This window comes from Nicotiana sylvestris, chromosome 6 (assembly GCF_000393655.2).
Source record: "Nicotiana sylvestris chromosome 6, ASM39365v2, whole genome shotgun sequence".
Classification (NCBI taxonomy): domain Eukaryota; kingdom Viridiplantae; phylum Streptophyta; class Magnoliopsida; order Solanales; family Solanaceae; genus Nicotiana; species Nicotiana sylvestris.
Window position 1 is genome coordinate 27,789,578 of NC_091062.1, and position 17,102 is coordinate 27,806,679.

The window sequence follows — 17,102 nt, forward strand, 5'->3', positions numbered from 1 at the left end:
TTTGACAAAGGCCCATGCCATATCATCCCAAACATACCAGCGAGACGTGTCTTGATCCATAAACCATTCGGATGCTACTCCCATAAGGCTTTCCCCAAAATAAGCTATTAGCAATTTTTCATTTCTTCATGCACCTCTTAGTTGATTGCAATACCTTTTCAGGTAGGCTATGGGATCTCCATGTCCATCATACTTTTCAAATTTGGGAGTCTTGAAACCAGGCGGCAAGTGGACATCGGGGAACATACATAGATCTTTGAAGGCAACACTCTTTTGACATGCCAACCCTTGCATATTTTATAGCCGTTGTTCTAAGTTTTTCACTCTTTGGGTCATTTCTTCCTGTACCATCTTTCGGGCAGGCTTCTCATTGTTTGCTAGAAGATCAAACGAGTACGAGTGGTACTCAGGAGAGTGGTATTGCTCTTGCTGTGTAGCAAATGGTGACTCATGCGAGGTTGTCCTTGACCACAGGCCCATGCTTGACACATTTCGGTCATTTGTTGTTTCAGTATTCTATTTTTCTCAAACACAGTAGACTCTTGTTGAACCCTCTGACCCTGAGTCTCTTGAGCACTTATAACAGTTTCGATGTTAGTTATCATTTTTCCTTGGAGCTTGTGTTTCCAGCTTACCATAAACCGACCACCTCAACTTTCTTCACAATTCAAAACAAAACATGTTAGAATGGACTTAGTCGGTCCTTATTATTATCAACATTTTTTCACTTTTGTTTTTCATTTGTTTCTTTTTTTCCAATGGTTGATCGAACCTGATGTGGGTTGCCTACGTATCATGTGTGAACATGAATCAGATCTTGCGTAGTTCGGGAAGATCATGAATAAAGTAAATAAACTAATTTTTTTTTTGAATTTTCATTTTATTTTTTCGAAAGAAAGACTTATAAAGAAGAAAGGGAATATTTTTGGATTTTGATTTTTCTTCAGCATTTTTGGAAAGAAAGACTTCTAAAGAAGAAGATTTTTTTTTGAATTTTTTTTTTGAATTTATGAAAGGAATGATTCTAAAAAAAGAAAATTTTGAATTTTGAATTTTCTTTTCAATTTTGAAAGAAGAATGAAAATATTTTTGGATTTTTGGAAGAAATTAAAAGAAAATATTTTTGTATATATTTTTTTTAAAAACAATTAGAGTCTAAAAGAATGGCTTTCTAAAGAAGCAAGTAATGGAAAATATTTTTGGATTTTTTGAAAATTATGGGCCGGATCCGATGAAGTTTGCCTACGTATTTCGCATCCGGTGAGAATCAGACCCGCGTAGTTCGCCCAGTTTTGACGGAACAAAAGAAAATATGACCTATTTTGAAATGACTTTTCTTTTATTTTTTTCAAAATTTCAACAGAATTACAGGGTAATTCAAATACCTACCTCTCACTCTCTTTTCTTTTCTCTTTTTTTTTTTTTTGATTTTCATTTTTTTTGATTTTCTTTCCCTATTCTAGAAACCAGTCAGCATGCAAGCCGAAGCAAATGAATGCGCAAGTAGCAAGTAAGATGCATCCGGATGGTCTTTTCATTTCGGGTACACCTGTCCTAGATAGACCCAACCCCTGTGTTGAGTCTCCAAAGTCAAATGCGCATGATGCAAATAAACGTTCCTACTAGGGATTCAACATGAGGCTGCATTATTCTAAGTTTAAAACCTGGGTGTATTGTTCTAGACCTGGCTTACTCGAGCGGACAACTCGAGCCGGGGGGGGGGGGGGGGCAGCGTACCGGTAACCAAAAGATCATCCGGCTTTGCAACTTGTCCAAACTTCGTTCTATTTGGGATATGACACTAACAGAAAGAAGTCACGCCAGCGTGCACTCCTCAGAAGAGAGAAGATAGGGGTTTCGTAGCAGTTTATATACAATTCAAATAATATCAAAGCGATAAAAAACAACGTTTAGCACATTAGGACCAAACATGTAATAAAATCAGATAATAAATATAGCCAATTATAACAATTATTCTAAGCTCGAATTCTTGAACCCTGAACTAGAGATTCTGGGTTCTTTTCCCCAGCAGAGTCGCCAGAGCTGTCACACCTCCTTTTTACCTACACCCGAAAAGGGGTATATGGAGTTTTTTCCAACTTAAAGTGACAATCGAAACGAGATTATTTTTATGTAAAATTCAGAGTCGCCACTTGGGATAATTTATGGTGTCCCAAGTCACCGGTTCAAATCCCGAATTGAGGAAAATATTGACTCTGTTACAGTCCGCAAACACAGAAATCCGGTTAAGAAATTCTATTAACCCGGGAGAAGGTGTTAGGCATTCCCGAGTTCCGTGGTTCTAGCACGGTCGCTCAATTGTTATGATTGGCCTATTTACTTGATTTTAGTACATGTTTTAGCCTATGGTGCAATTTTAACTTTAAAACCGCTTTTATTTAATTAGTTTTAGGAAGATTTCAACGTAATTTAAAACACGTCTTAAACACGTCACATAAATGCACCCGCGGTCGCCGACATATTTTATCTAACGTTGTTGAGAGTGAATTTGGGACACATAAATGCACACCCGAGTTTAAGGAGATTAATTTAAATATCGCGCCTAAAGCAACTATGCACTTTCAAGTTTGCGAGGGTCATGAAAAATTCAACTAAATGTCACACTCCGATTTCTAAAGGATTAAAATTAATTAAGTGAGGGTCAAGGGTTATGGAGTTTTCTAGCGAATGGCGCACCTCAACTTGCTTCAAAAGAATGTATTCAACTAAAACAAACCATGAATGTTCATAATTAATTATTTCCTAAACTAATTTGAGATTGTTGTGAGACCATGAATTATGAAAATAACTTTGTGGATGAAGTACACCATTTATTAAACCAAAGGTTTGCTTCAACTCAACACTTTACGGCCAAATTACTTGAACTAGATATCGGCTTAACTCGTGAATCAATCCCACATAATGAGCAAAGCAGATGTACCTAATAATTGAAATATCAATTCCAAAGACATGATTAGATAAAAAGTGAAAAGATCCGAACAAAATAAATTCTATACAAAAAGACTAAATTGCTAATGCTTCAACAGAAAACCCTACATTTTGCAACTTAAGAACTTAATATTATTAAATTGCTCACCAAATAATGCACCCACCCTTTATTAGTTCAAAATCAGCCTGCTTAATTTTGTTAATTTAAGTCTGTTGCCATCAAAATATTAATTGTGAAGCTTAAAACAATTATCTCTTAATAAAGCAAGGAAACATGGAATCAAAAGAAACTTATTCTAGCCATCAAAACCCATCCAAACAGATTAAACTAAAATATATACATAAACAATAATTTGCAACAAAATGGAGTAAACAAATATTGCCAAGGCATCTTGAAACAGAGCAAAGAAGCATCAGTTCAAATATTTAACGAAATAGAGCAACGACAAATTAGCGAAGTAATGAAATCATGATATTAAGCAAAATAGAAGAAGAAAAGAAGAAATAGACCTCAAATGAATCTGAAATTTAAATGAGTGGCAGCTTAGAAATGCAAAAGTGACAAAACCGCGAACAAGATCTCCACCGGAGAGCCTCGCCGGACATCTTACTGAACTCAACCCATGATTTATACCTTTATTAATCTTGAGAACGAAAGAAAGAGATGAAGACCAAAACGGGTAGAGACGGAGTTTTTGGGTGATTTCGATTAGTAGACAACAATATGGAGATCAACTTGTCAACCAATCGCAGAGGAAAAAGGTTGGGTGTTATGGAAGGAAATTAAGAAGAAAGATCACTAAGTGTGTGAATTTGCTGTCCAATGTGAGTGATGCGGCACTAAGGATTTTTTCTATTCTTTCCTTGTTCCTTCCGTTCTATCTCCTCTCTACTGTATATCCCTTTTTAAGTATCAAAATGTGAGTGTCTAGAAAGCCCTAAAAACGTGTGGGCCCCTATTGCTTTGAGAATGTTCTCACCAAAATGCCTATGTGCTCACATGAAATAAACAAATAAGGATCCAACAACAAAATGGAAAGCCACGTTCAAATTTTGCATTCTACTTTTTGCGCTTTTCATTCTTTTCCTTCACATATTCTTTCGTTTGTTTCTTTTTGGTTGCTTTGTTTGTTTGTTTTTCTTTTTTTTTAAAGTTGAATTAATTTTGAACAAAATAGCTTCACAAATTACTAATTATCTAAGTATAATAGGTAATATTAAAATAGAAAGAAAATAATCATATTAGAAAAATCTAAATCCTAATTAGCATTCGCTAAAGATCTACAACTTAAAAATTGCACTAAACTAAGTAAAACTATTTTGTGAAAGTTTTCTTACTATCTTTTGTAAAATAAAATGTCAAGACTATTTTTTGTATTTTTTCAAAAATAAAATTAACTAGACAAAATATCAACTAGCTAGAATAAGGAAAAATATTTTTGCAGTTTCTTTTTTTTTATAGATAAAATAAAGTAAAGAGAGCGATACTAAACCTAAACTGAATGTTTATGCTAAAATATGAATAATCTTGGGGAGAGTCAATAATCACATGTCTACACCCATCATCACCAATGGTCACATCTCTGGCATCATCGTGCTGAACTCTGTCCTTAAGGACAAGCAAATGAGGGTCATCATACTAGCGCTCTCTGATGCGATCAAATAAGGAAGACCGAGAAAGCACAGAAGCCAATACCCGACTGGGCTCCGAAATATCTAACCTTATGAACCATTTGGCCAAGGCCTGAACATCAACTACAAGAGTCTCTCCCCAGCTGGAATATATGTCAAACTCCCCATACTCATCGCCTTCCTACTCAAGGCATCAACACCCTTAAAAAAATTCCTAACTTCGCCACATAACAATTAAGATACATGGAATTTATGAACAAGCAAACCGTGTGAGATCTCAATCTCTGCAACACAACTCTAAAATGCTCCACGTGCTCCTCTTGACTACCCAAATACACCAGAATATCATCAATGAAAACTATGACAAACGAGTCGAGATAAGGCCGAAACATGTTGTTTATCAAATGCATGAACGTTGCTAGGGCATTGTCACACCTCCTTTTTACCACCCCCCTGGAAGAGAGTATACGAGAGTTTTTCCAATTAAAGTGACAATCGAAACGGGATTATTTCATTTAAAAATTTAGAGTCGCCACTAGGGATGATTTATGGTGTCCCAAGTCACCGGTTTGGAATCCCGAATCGAGGAAAAGATTGACTCTATTTTACAGTCCGCGAACACAGAAATCCGGGTAAGGAATTCTGTTAACCCGGGAGAAGGTGTTAGGCATTACCGGATTCCGTGGTTCTAGCACGGTCGCTCAACTGTTATATTTGGCCTATTATCTGATTTTAATACATGTTTTAGCCTATGGTATAATTCTAACTTATAACCGCTTTAATTAATTATTTTTTAGGAAAAAGATTCAACGTCATCTAAAACACGTCTTGAACCACGTCACATAAATGCACCCGCGGTCCACGACACATTTTATCTAACGTTGTTGAGCTTTGGATTTGGGTCACATAAATGCACACCCGAGTTTAAGGAAATTAATTTAAATTATGCGCCTAAAGCAACTACGCACTTTTAAGTTTGCGAGGGCCATGGAAAATTCAACTAAATGACATACCTTGATTTCTAAAGAGTTAACTAGTTTTGTGAGGGCCATGGGCTTAAGGGTTTTATTTGGCATGACACGCCTCGAATTATTCTTAAGTATTGATACTCAATTAAAGCAATCTACGGATGTTCATGATTTTCATAAGACTAAATATGAGATTATTGCTCCACGATAAAATTCAGTGAAAGAAAAAAAAAATCACTTTCAAAGATTAATATAAATCTAAAGCAACTACCACTTGAGGTGAATAAAATATACATTTTACAATGAACTGACACAAAGGAATTCAATAAAAATTAATATAAATTGACCAAAAACAGATCTACACTTTCCTAGATAGCCTAATTGCTGAAATTAGTAACGCAAAATATATGCTCCATTTGAACACGAAATCTACTTCAACAACTAAAAATGGGAAAATCTGACCAACCCTTAATAATTTAACATAATAAACTTAAGCACCACAAATGTACAAACAAATTGAAATCACATATATGGCATGAAAACGCAAGGTATCAAACTAAAACATTCACCAAATCACAATAAACACATGAAAAATCTTAAAGTGAGAAAGTGACCTTTTATTGATGAACAAAGTCGAAAAGTGCAAATCAATCGGCTAAACAAAGCAACAATCCTTGGACCGAAACATCGAGATTACAAATCGGAACCGAAAAACCTGAGACAACCTCCGCTCAATCAAACATTCAGACAATACATAAACTGGCACTTCATATCCATAACAAAACCAAAAACTTTTCAACTTTCTATCCCTTCGAAATTCGTTTCTAGGCCATGAAGAACCAAATAATCGAAGAAGTCCGAGTCTCGATTTGATTAGCGATAATCGAACTTCGAAATTGAAAAAAAAGCTGCTGACTCTCACGTGAAATCAAAGGATCAAAATGTGGGGAATATATTACTTTCTTATTTAATTGCCGTTGTGTTGCTTTTGGTTTCTTTTGTTTTTTGTATGTTTGTGTATTTCGATTATGGTGTCCAGTTAGCCGGATTTGTGAGGTGGGGTTCTTTGTTTGCGGCGCCGCCTTTTCTTTTTTTATCGGCTGATTGTGTGTTTTTAGGTGTGTCCATATTTAGGTGTTAGGTACTATTATATAGGGGTAGGGATTGGGTTAGGGGTATGAGCTTAGGAATTATGAGCTAGGGAAGCCAAAGACTAGAGAAATGGACTACAAGATTTATAAAGATGGGATAAACCAACCTAAAACTAATTTCTCCATCTAAAATTATGTACAATTATAATATAAAAATATAAAACTAATTTTAATTAATTGAACTAAACTATAAAACATAAAACTATTTTTTTGTGTTTTCAAGATTATATAAAAATAAAGATAAGGTACTATTTTGTATATTTGTTATTTAAATTTACGAAAGATATATAAACTAAAATATTTTTTTGTAATTTTCATTTTTTGTGATGAAATAAAGTAAAAGAGTCAAAATTAGATGAAATAGCTATATTAGGCTTAAATTAAATATTTACGTGCTTAAAAAATGAAAAATCTTGGGGAGGGTCAAAAATCACATGTCTACAGCTGCACCTCTTTGACTGGAAACGCAAAGAGGTTTCAGACAAAGAACGACTAGATAGGTTTTTTGACCCGACCCTTATTTAGAGAGACTAAAACTAAGAGAAAAAGGGAATGTGACCGAGCCCTGGTATCTGAGCTGCCTACATATCATTGGCTATAAAGGAATCAGGCCACGTGTAGTTCAGAGGTGAGTGAGATGATGGAGTATTCCGAGGTAGAGAGCCAATCGAGGTGCCATTCCGCTGAGGTTCCGGTCCATGGTCCCGTTATTACATCAAAAATCAAAACATGAAAAAGACTAGCTAAGCCTGTCAACTACGAGTTACAAGATTCCTATCTATAAGTCTTCTGAATCTTGATCTTGAGTCTTGAATGGTTCTTCATACAGACTTTAGATTTGAACCTCGACGCTTGTTAGCTGCACGTGCTAGCCCGTTCTTCTTTAGATTTTTGGATCAAGACCGGACATGCAGTGCTTGTGACCTCAGTCATGTCTTGAGCAATCCGGCTCTTGTTTCAGCTTCTGCATTTTGGCTTCACTCCCTTTTTTTGCTTTTTCTTTTCTTATTATTTTTTTTTTGTTTTTTTTAATTCTGGACTGAGATTACTTCCATTGATCATCTCGTCTGTTAACTCGTCTTCTTGCCGCAAGCTTCTGCTACTTCTAACTTGAACTGTTTTCCTTTGAGACTTGAACTGCTTTCTCTTGAAACTCAAATTGTTTTCCCTTGTTCTCCGGGTGGGCGCCTGATTGCTGAAACTTGAACTGTCTTCCTTTGAAACTTATAACTGGTTTTCCTCGAAACTTGAACTGTTTTCCCTTGTTCTCCAGGTGGGCACCTGATTGCTGAAACTTTCTGTGTTCCCTTGTTTTCCATGTGGATAACTACAATCAAAACCAACAAAACAAATGAAATTTTTCTTCCCCAGTTTGCACTAGGAAGATTTGTGAGTTGTTAGCAATATTGTAAACCACTTATACTATTGATGCAATGATGAGTAAACTAAAGACTAGACTAGGATGTACGTCTCCTAAAAGTGATTGAACTTGCGAAAAACTATAAACTAAGCTTGACTAAAGTAAAAACTGACCATATTCTCCAGGCGGGGCCCCCTGATTTCAGGAAAACTAAACATTGATAATCTTAAGAAAACTAAAAAAAATGACTCCTCTTTTTTAAATCCAGACTTCATTTTTTTTTTCAAAATATCCTAGGAGAAAATTCGTCAGACTAGGTTTTCTATCTTAGGAGAAAGATTCATCAGATTAAGATGTTAATCCTAGGAGAAAATTCATCAGACTAGGTCCATTTTTCTTTTTTTTTTCTTTTTCTTTTTTTGGTATCTTAGGAGAAAATTCATCAGACTACGTTTTCTATCCTAGGAGAAAGATTCAGCAGACTAAGATTTTGATCCTAGGAGAAAATTCATCAGACTAGGTTTTCTATCTTAGGAGAAAAATTCATCAGACTAAGACATCTATCCTAGGAAAAAGTTCATCAGACTAGGTTTTCTAATTTATTATCTTAGGAGAAAGATTCATCAGACTAAGATTTTGATCCTAGGAGAAAATTAATCAGAATATGTTTTCTATCTTAGGAGAAAAATTTATTAGACTAAGACATCTATCCTAGGAGAAAATTCATCAGACTAGATCACTCTTTTTTTTTGGTATCTTAGGAGAAAGATTCATCAGACTAAGATATCTATCCTAGGAGAAAGTTCATCAGACTAGGTCTTCTATCTTAGGAGAAAAATTCATCAGACTAAGATTTATATTGGGAGGAAAATCCATCAGACTAGGACTTTTTATCCTAGGAGGAAAAATGTGAAGATCAATGGCAAGATTTTATGCACAATAGCAAAACAAATAAAGGCAAAGATTCGAGAAACTTCCCTTTGTCAGCTCTTCTCGTCTTTTCTTTTTCTTCTCTCTCTTTTTTTCATTTTTTTCTCTCTTTTTGAATCACTTTCCTTGCACCGCTTTGTTCCTGTTTCATACAAAGAAAAATTTGTCAGTTTTGAAAATGGTGGTCGGTTTGTGGCCTTGAGTCTTGGGCAGCTTGGCTTCTGCTCAATCAGCTAGATTCGGTCTCAAAAGACTTTTGTTCTGTACCAACTCTGATTGTTTCAGACCAGTACCATTTGTATTTGCAGCTTAAACAACCTTATCCCAATTGGAGATCTTTGCTTAGGTGACCTTTTCCGATATTTTGAATGACTTCCTGCTTTTGAGCAATTTGTCTGTCAGAGAAAATCACCAGTTAACTTTGCTTGCGCCAAGTAGGCTGACAAGAGTCTTTAGGGGGAGCCTTTGCATGAATCCTCAAGGCATGTTGACAGTAACAACTGAGTGTGCTGGCCAAATTCGCTTTGTGCAACTGAAAAGCTGGTAGCAGATTTTGAAATCTTTTCTAGCTTGTTTTGAGAAGGACTGACTTAGGGTGAAGGACACAATGACGCAAAGAAACAAATATTAACAAGAAATGCTCCTGTCGGAAGGACAAAAGGAAGATTTTTTTTCTTTTTTTTCAATAACTAGCCTTAATGATCATGACATGCATTTTGGACTCAACGGTCTGATCTATCAAACTAATCCAATCTTCCCTTTTACCATTCTTATAATATTTGAAGTCGAGCCTATCCGTGTCAATCCTTTGCATCAGCTTCACGACTCACTTTCGACTAATGGTGCCCCGATGAATTTTCACCAACAAGCCTCTCTCATTTATTCATCTATACTTACCATTACTGTGACTGTGAGGGTTTTTGCTAGTAAGACTCTCTCAGTTTTCTTTTTTTTTCTTACATTTTGTGAGTAACTTGACAGTGTTATTGTCGTGTGACAACCGTTGCTTATTGCATGCTTCTCTTAGCGTTCTTAAAGGCATATCGGGAGGTCTTTATTTGGAAGGTTTTTGGATAGGGTTTGGCGAAAAGCCGACATGAAGGCTCAAAGTAAACTCAAAATGAGGGGTTATGGACTTACAACTCTTGGAACCGAATCTTTTACAAGTGAAATAAAAATCTCTGCCCCAATTTCAGCCATTGGGGATTTTTTTTTGGATTTTTTTTGAATTCTTATTTGGTTGGACTGAACTGTGAGGCTGCCTACGTATCCTTATTTTTTAAGGAGTCAGGTCGAACGCAGTTCAAACATTTGACCTAACTATAATTCATCTTTCTTTTTGTTTCTTTTTTTTTTTCTTTTTTTTTTCAAAACAAGTTGCCCCAACTTCTATTTTTTGAGGGCAGACACTTCTTTTTCTTCTTTTTTTTTTCTCACATGAACTTTCTAGGAATTGCCCAGTTTGTACTCTTGGGACATGGACTCTTTTTTTTTCTTTTTTTTCTTTTTTCACTTTTTTTTTTAATTTTTCATTTTTTGACTCTTAACTCTAAACTTGATTCCAAAAGAGGGTGGCCAAAGAAAATAACACAGGCTTAAAAGGGGTAGCGAAGGATATAAAGTATTTGGATAGCAGAAAAAGGGCCTCCTAGCCTCGAGAATGCCAATCATGTTATCTTTTCGCGATCCCAGCATTGACGAACATGTCTGTTTTCTTAGTGTGTCGTGGCCACAAGACACTTTCTATCCCTTAATGTCAAACTTTCCAACAAACTTCAATTGATTCTTCCTCAACCCGATCTTCACAATGATTTTGATGGTGAATTTTACTCGACCTTAGTTCCAAAGTATTCCAACTCTTTATTCATCCTCAAATGTATTTTTTTAGTTATCCAATTCCAGATTAAATCAGTTCCTAAGATCTGGATAAAATTTCTGCATGCATGTCATGTCATTAGAACTAGCGACAAAAGAACTAGGAATAGAATGACACAAAAGGACAAACTGTATTTTATTGAGTAAAGGATGAAAGGGTTTTACAACTAAACAAGCAACCCAAAATACGAGTTACAACCCTAAAATAACCTGAATAATGAAAATAGCAACAGAACAGACAGACAAGACTCACACAAACAGAATGGAGGGATAGAAGGGTTTGACTCAATAAAACAAATAAAATCTGGATCACAACCCTGAAATAACCCAAATAATAGAAAAAACATCAAAATAAGCTACCAAGATTCCTTCCTAGTGAAGAGGGAATGACTTTTCAATTGCTAGGCTTGACATTTAGCCAAAAATTTGCTCATCAGAATCAGCAGAGCCTTATCCAATTTCAACATCATTAACTTCAGTTAGCAAGTTCCCGAGAGGATTCTCATACTCCATGTCACCAGGCATAATCCCCACAAAGTGTGCATCATGATGTGCAGGTAAAAGATTCTGCGCGGTATTCTGGGTGTTACTGTCTTTGGTCACAATCAGGTTTTCTTGGATCATCCTTTCTATTTCTTTTTTCAAATCCCGACAATTTTTAACATTGTGCCCCTGGGTATTGGAATGGTATTCACACCTTTTAGAAGGGTCAAAGCTTCTTGCACGTGGGTCCACGTGATTTGGAGGAATGGGTGCAATCATGTCATGATACCTTAACTTCTCAAATAATCTTGCATAGGACTCTCCTATTGGTGTAAAATTATCTTTCAACTTTTGTTCTCTTATATACCGCTGGCTTGGATGTGGGTCGTATGACACTTGAAAATTTTGTGGAGGCTGGTGGAGATTTTGTGATGCTCGTGTTCACCTTCTTGGGTGATTTGGTGGTTGGGCAACATACCGAGGTGGAGCAATAAAGTATTATGGGTTCTGAGGTGGATAGTAATGCTCAAGGGAGTTATCGGAAAACAGACGAGGTTGGACATACCTTTGAGACATTCTCCCAGGACCTCTTCTCGACCCTGATGTCATCATGATTTCTTCATCCTTCTCATTCGTGTCACTGAATTTATCAGATTCAACCCGGACAGCCTGAGTTGCGGCTTTAAGAATTGCTTGACTTATAATTTTGCCTATCTTAAGACCATTCTCTACCATTTCTCCCATTTTGATTGCTTTCGACAAGGATTTGCCCACTGCGGACATCATGTTTTGAAAATAATCTAGCTGTTGAGCCTGAAGGAAGACAGTGATTAACTCATGCTCATTCATGGGTGGCTTAACTCTGGTCGCTTGCTCTCTCCATTTAATGGCATATTCCCTGAAACTTTCAGTTGGTTTCTTCTTCAAGTTGGAAAGGGAATTGTGGTCTGGGGCAATGTCAATGTTGTATTAGAACTGTTTGACAAAGGCCTGTGACATGTCATCCCAGACATACCAGCAAGACGTGTCTTGATCCATAAACCATTCGGAGGCTACTCCCGTAAGGCTTTCCCCAAAATAAGCCATCAACAATTCTTCATTTCTTCCCTCACCTCTCAGTTGATTGCAATGCCTTTTCAGGTGGGCTATAGGATCTCCATGTCCATCATACTTTTCAAATTTGGGAGTCTTGAAACCAGTCGGCAAGTGGACATCGGGGAACATACATAGATCTTTGAAGGCAACACTATTTTGACCTGCCAACCCTTACATGTTTTTCAACCGTTGTTCTAAGCTTTTCACTCTTTAAGTCATTTCTTCCTGTACCATCTTTCGGGAAGGCTTCTCAATGTTTGCAGGAAGATCAAATGAGTACGAGTGGTACTGCTCTTGCGGTGTAGCAAATTGTGACTCATGATGAGGTTGTCCTTGACCACTGGCCCATTCTTGACACATTTCGGTCATTTACTGTTTCAGTATTCTATTTTTCTCAAATACATTAGACTCTTGTTGAATCCTCTGACCGTGAGTCTCTTGAGCACTTGTAACAGCTTCGATGTCTGTTATCATTTTTCCTTGGATCTTGTGTTTTCAACTTACCACAAACCGACCACCTCAACTTTCTTCACAATTCAAAACAAAACATGTTAGAATGGACTCAGTCGGTCCTTATTATTATCAATATTTTTTCATTTCTTCATTTTTTTTCATTCTTTTTAATGGTGATCGAACCTGATATGGGTTGCCTACGTATCATATGGGAACATGAATCAGATCTTGCATAGTTCGGGAAGATCATTAATAAAGTAAATAAACTAACTTTTTTTTTTGAATTTTTTATTTTATTTTTTCGAAAGAAAGACTTATAAAGAAGAAAGGAAATATTTTTGGATTTTGAGTTTTCTTCAGCATTTTTGCAAAAAAAGACTTCTAAAGAAGAAAGATTTTTTTTTGAATTTTTTTCTGTAATTTTGAAAGAAAAACTTCTAAAGAAGAAGAAAATATTTTTGGAATTTTATTTTGAAATTTATGAAACAAATGGTTCTAAAAAAAGAAAATATTTTTGAATTTTGAATTTTCTTTTCAATTTTGAAAGAAGAATGAAAATATTTTTGGATTTTTGGAAGAAATTAAAAGAAAATATTTTTGTATATTTTTTTTAAAAAACAGTTAGGGTCTAAAAGAAAGTCTTTCTAAAGAAGCAAGTAATGGAAAATATTTTTGGATTTTTTGAAAATTAGGGTCTCAAAAAAAGTCTTTTCTAGAGAGGAAGTAAAGGAAAATATTTTTCGATTTTTTTAAAATTATGGGCCAGAACCGATGAGGTTTGCCTACGTATCTCACATCCGGTGAGAATCAGACCCGCGTAGTTCGCCCAGTTTTCACGGAACAGGAAAACATGACACTTGAAAATTTTGGCTCATTTTGAAATGACTTTTTATTTTAGAATTTTGGCAGATTTTCAGAATTTTCTAAATACCTACCTCTCATTTTTTATTTCTTTTTTCTTCTTTCTCCTCTCATTTTTTTGATTTTCTTTTTTCTTTTTTTCTTTTCATTTTCTTTCCCTATTCTAGAAGCCAGTCAACATGCAAGCCGGAACAGACAGATACGCAAGTAGCACGTAAGATGCATTAAGATGGTCTTTTGATTTTTGGGTACACCTGTCCTAGACGTACCCAACCCCTGTGTTGAGTCCCAAAAGTCAAAAGCACATGATGCAAACAGGCGTTCCTACTAGGGATCCGGCATGAGGCTGAGTTATTCTAGGTTTAAAACCTGGGTGTATTGTTCTAGACCTGTGCACCCGAGCGGACAACTCGAGCCGATGAGGGGCTACGTACCGGGAACCAAAAGGCCATCCGGCTTTGTAACTTGTCCGAGCCTCTTTCTTATTTCAAGGTATGACACTAACAGAAGAGGAGTCACGCCAATGTGCACATCCCGAAAGATAAGAAGAGAAGGGTTTCGAAGCAGTTTATATACAGTTCAAATAATATCAAAGCAGTAAAAAGCGGCATTCAACACATTAGGCTCAAACATGCAATAAAATCAGATAATAAATAAAGTCAATTATAAAAATTATTCTAAGCTAGAAATCTTGAACCCTGAACCAGAAGTTCTGGGTTCTTATCCCCAGCAGAGTCGCCAGAGTTGTCACACCTCCTTTTTACCACCCCCCTGGAAGGGAGTATACGAGAGTTTTTCCAATTAAAGTGACAATCAAAACGGGATTATTTCATTTAAAAATTCAGAGTCGCCACTTGAGATGATTTATGGTGTTCCAAGTCACTGGTTTAGAATCCCGAATCGAGGAAACGATTGACTCTGTTTTACAGTCCGCGAACACAGAAATCCGGGTAAGGAATTCTGTTAACCCGGGAGAAGGTGTTAGGCATTCTCGGATTCCGTGGTTCTAGCACGGCCGCTCAACTGTTATATTTGGCATATTATCTGATTTTAACACATGTTTTAGCCTATGGTACAATTTTAACTTATAACCGATTTAATTAATTATTTTTTAGGAAAAAGATTCAACGTCATCTAAAACACGTCTTGAACCACATCACATAAATGCACCCGCGGTCCATGACACATTTTATTTAACGTTCTTGAGCTTTGGATTTGGGTCACATAAATGAACACTCGAGATTAAGGAAATTAATTTAAATTATGCGCCTAAAGCAACTACGCACTTTTAAGTTTGTGAGGGCCATGAAAAATTCAACTAAATGGCACACCTCGATTTCTAAAGAGTTAATTAGTTTTGTGAGGGCCATGGGCTTAAGGTTTTTATTTGGCTTGCACACCTCGAATTATTCTTAAGAATTGGTACTCAATTAAAGCAATCTACGGATGTTCATGATTTTCCTAAGACTAAATCTGAGATTATTGCTCCACGACAAAATTCAGTGAAAGAAAAAAAAACATCACTTTCAAATGCAAACATGAGATTTGGACCATAATCTTAGAAATCTAAAGCAACTACCACTAGAGGTGAATAAAATCTACATTACTTAATGAGTTACAATGAACTGACACAAAGGAATTCAATAAAAATTAATATATATTGACCAAAAACAAACTTACACTTTCCTAGATAGCCTAATTGCTGAAATTAGTAACGCAAAATATATGCTCCATTTGAACACGAAATCTACTTCAACAACTAAAAATGGGAAAATCTGACCAACCCTTAATAATTTAACATAATAAACTTAAGAACCACAAATGTACAAACAAATTGAAATCACATATATGGCATGAAAACGCAAGATATCAAACTAAAACATTCACCAAAGCACAATAAATACATGAAAAATCTTAAAGTGAAAAAGGGACCTTTTATTGATGAACAAAGCCAAAAATTGCAAATTAATCGGCTAAGCAAAACAACAATTCTTGGACCGAAACATCGAGATTACAAACCGCAACCTCGAATCGACACCGAAAAACCTGAGACAACCTCCGCTCAATCAAACTTTCAGACAATACATAAACTGGCACTTCATATCCATAACAAAACCAAAAAATTTGCAACTTTCTATCCCTTCGAAATTCATTTCTAGGCCATGAAGAACCAAATAATCGAAGAAGTCCGAGCCTCTATTTGATTAGCGACAATCGAACTTCGAAATTGAAAAAAAAGCTGCTGACTCTCACGTGAAATCAAAGGATCAAAATGTGGGGAATATATTACTTTCTTATTTAATTGCCGCTGTGTTGCTTTTGGTTTCTTTTGTTTTTTGTGTGTTTGTGTATTTCGATTATGGTGTCCAGTTAGCTGGATTTGTGAGGTGGAATTCTTTGTTTTCGGTGCTGCCTTTTTTGTCCCCGGCTGATTGTGTGTTTTTAGGTGTGTCCATATTTAGGTGTTAGGTACTATTATATAGGGGTAGGGATTAGGTTAGGGATATGGGCCTAGGAATTATGATATAGGGAATTGGGCCAAAGACTAGAGAAATGAATTACAAGATTTATAAAGACGGGATAAACTAATCTAAAACTAATTCCTGCTTCTAAAATTATGTACAATTATAATAGAAAAATATAAAACTAATTTTAATTAATTGAACTAAACTATAAAACATAAAACTATTTTTTGTGTTTTTAAGATTATATAAAAACAAAGATAAGGTACTATTTTTATATATTTTTTATTTAAATTTACGAAAGATACGTAAACTAAAATATTTTTTTGTAATTTTTATTTTTTTGTGACGAAATAAAGTAAAAGAGTTAAAATTAGCTGAAAAATAGCTATATTAGACCTAAATTAAATATTTACATGCTTAAAAAATGAAAAATCTTGGGGAGGGTCAAAAATCACATGTCTACAGGCATTGGTCAGCCCAAAAGAGCTCACCAAGAACTCATAATGTCCATATCAAGTCCTTAAAGCTATCTTAAGAATATCCGAGTCCCTGATCTTTAACTGGTGATAACCTGAACGGAGATCAATCTTGGAGAACACCCTCTCTCCCTGAAGCTGGTCAAACAAATCACCGATATGAGGCAAAGGTACTTATTCTTGATTGTTGCATTGTTCCACTGCCTCTAATCAATGCACATCCTCATCGTGCCATCCTTCTTCTTCACAAATAGAACAGGCTCACCCCAAGGTGACACACTAGGCTGAATAAACCCCTTATGAAGGAGTTCTTGAAGCTGCTCCTTTATCCCCTTCAACTCCGCTGGTGCCATACGATATGGTGGAATAGAAATGGGTGTCGCACCTCCTCTTTTCGGCCCCGC